Source organism: Pavona decussata, unplaced genomic scaffold, assembly GCF_977016875.1.
Source record: "Pavona decussata unplaced genomic scaffold, jaPavDecu1.1 SCAFFOLD_3349, whole genome shotgun sequence".
Classification (NCBI taxonomy): domain Eukaryota; kingdom Metazoa; phylum Cnidaria; class Anthozoa; order Scleractinia; family Agariciidae; genus Pavona; species Pavona decussata.
The window spans coordinates 17501-20511 of NW_028146376.1; the positions used below are offsets into that span (position 1 = coordinate 17501).

Here is a 3011-nt window from a genome sequence, read left to right on the forward strand (position 1 = left end):
TCGAAAGGAAAGCTACAAGCCCAACTTTCCTTGCCCGTTAGTCAATTCTGCCCTCTATTTCTCCGCCTTGCCGCCGTGGAACATAAGGGACAGGGTTTACTAGCCAGCTCCTCTCGGAACCTTTGCGACCAACCTGCCCACACTATAACCCCCAAACGCTAATAAGGAGACTGCATGATATGGTAGACAGAAAATAAAAACGCGAAAAAAATGAAATTTTGAAAATCGAACCCACAACCAGCCAAATCGTTTGTAAGTCATGCCAAATGACTGGTGACATCTTAAAAACCCATTGAAGCCACAACATCCCATAATTTCACGCTTTTAAAGATTTGTCACTATACGCACTGTAAGTACCTCACTAATTCTCACCTCAGATTTTACGGGAACATGTTCAAATTTTAACACGCCTCTCAGCACGACCAATTACATTAAAATTCATCGCAAAAGTCAGAATTCTCCAATTTTTGAAAAATTCACTATATTCACTGTAAGTACCTCGCTAGACAGTGGAGACCTCAGATTTTACGGGAACATGATCAACTTTCGACACACCTCTCAGCACGAGCAGTTACATAGAAATCCATCAGGAAAGTCGTGCTGTGAAGAGGTCTTTCGACTAAGAAAAATGGTGGTGTGAGGAGGAGTCACCTAAATCAGAGAAAAATACTCTTATAGGAGACTGCTACGAAAGACATTTCTGAGTCCACTGGCCCTAGTCCCCTAATAAGTGTATTTCTGTTTGTTTTAAGAAGGTCCTCCTGACATCACCAATCTTCTGTCTTCAATCCTAACCCCAACGTTAACCCTAACGCTAACCCTAACCCTACCTCCCTCAGGGGCAGTTCTATGGTTATGATCCCACGGTAGGCAGAAAAACTATCCCAATCTAGGTTTTCTTGTATGCTGACTCCATTTTAAATGCTTTTACTTGAGTCTGACAAAGGCAAAGCCAAATACTCACCCCTATATGGACGGGGAAGCAAAGTGCGGATTTTGGTAGGTCGGCATTTTCAATCAGGAATGTTGCCATTCGAAAGAGCGTCCAAAAAAACTTGGTTGGGACACATTTATTTTAGAAATTAGCGACCTAACCAGAAGTGCACTTTTTGGTGGGCCTACCCTACCCCCCTCAGGAGCAGTTCTATGGTTATAATACCACGGAAGGCACAAAACCTATCCCAAACTAGGTTTTCTTGTATGCTGATTCCATTTTCAATGTGTTTCCTTGACTCTGACGAAAGCAAAGCCAAATACTCACCCCTATATGGACGGGGAAGCAAAGTGCGGATTTTGGTAGGTCGGCATTTTCAATCAGGAATGTTGCCATTCGAAAGAGCGTCCAAAAAAACTTGGTTGGGACACATTTATTTTAGAAATTAGCGACCTAACCAGAAGTGCACTTTTTGGTGGGCCTACCCTACCCCCCTCAGGAGCAGTTCTATGGTTATAATACCACGGAAGGCACAAAACCTATCCCAAACTAGGTTTTCTTGTATGCTGATTCCATTTTCAATGTGTTTTCCTTGACTCTGACGGAAGCAAAGTCAAATACTCACCTCTATATGGACGGGGAAGCAAAGTGCGGATTTTGGTAGGTCGCCATTTTCAATCGGGAATGTTGCCATTCGAAAGAGCGTCTAAAAGAACTTGGCTGGAACACATTTTTGCTATAAATTGTTGACCTAAGTATATAAGCAAGTATATAAGCAAATACTCGTTACATAGCATAAATAGCCTCTAAACACCCGAAAAACCTCTCCAAATATCATTTAAACCTTTTTCCTAACCCTAACACTTACCCTAACCCTAACCCTAACCCCATTTCAAACCCTAATTCTAAGTCAGAGGTCCTCCTCACACCACCAATTTTTTTGGTAGGTCAAAAGACCTCCCCACACCACAGAATTTTCGAAGTCGAGGTCCTTCTCATACCAAACAATTTTTCTAAGAGTTTTTCTAAAAATTTTGAGGACTTTTCACTTAGAAAAGAATTGGGTTTTGTGGTGGACCTTTCAGTTACAAAATATTAAATTGTGTGAGGAGGACTTTTGACTTTGAAAATATTTTGTGGTGTGAGGAGGACCTTTGACTTAAAAAATATTTCATGGTGTGAGGAGGACTTTTGACCTTGTCAAAAAAAAGATGTGATACAAATCTTAGAACAAAGGCTTAATCTCAGAAGATCGTAGCAACAAGGCTACTCTACAACTTACAATACCCCGTTCTTTATTTAAGTCGTCTGCAAAGGATTTATCTCCAGAAACGTTAGAATTTGCTAGCGGCAGTGCCTTGGGAGCTTTTGTCCCCCTTGGCACTTTGGGACGCATGAGGGCCGAAACCCTCTATTCTGGTTCGCCTAAAGTTCTCTGGAGGTAATCATCGTTGCTTTCTAGCACGGATTCTGACTTAGAGGCGTTCAGTCATAATCCAACAGATGGTAGCTTCGCACCATTGTCTTTTCAGGCAAGTGCAAATGCCAATTGTCTGAATCTGCGGTTCCTCTCGTACTGAGCAGAATTACTATTGCAACAACACTTCATCAGTAGGGTAAAACTAACCTGTCTCACGACGGTCTAAACCCAGCTCACGTTCCCTATTGGTGGGTGAACAATCCATCACTTGGCGAATTCTGCTTCGCAATGATAGGAAGAGCCGACATCGAAGGATCAAAAAGCAACGTCGCTATGAACGCTTGGCTGCCACAAGCCAGTTATCCCTGTGGTAACTTTTCTGACACCTCTAGCTTAAAACTCCTAAAGACTAAAGGATCGATAGGCCATGCTTTCACAGTTTGTATTCGTACTGAAAATCAAAATCAAGTGAGCTTTTACCCTTTTGTTCTACATGAGATTTCTGTTCTCATTGAGCTCACCTTAGGACACCTGCGTTATCATTTGACAGATGTGCCGCCCCAGCCAAACTCCCAACCTGACGGTGTCTTGGACGAGGATCCGCCCGTCCGAAGACGGGCGTTAAGTCCAGAACGTGGACCTTGCGGTCCGCCTCCG

At 42.9% G+C, this 3011-nt stretch overlaps 1 pseudogene; it reads right to left on the reverse strand.

The window, feature by feature from the left end:
- Positions 1 to 2152: 2152 nt before the first annotated feature.
- On the reverse strand, positions 2153 to 3011 carry LOC146446647 (large subunit ribosomal RNA; annotated as a pseudogene; the record flags this gene model as incomplete).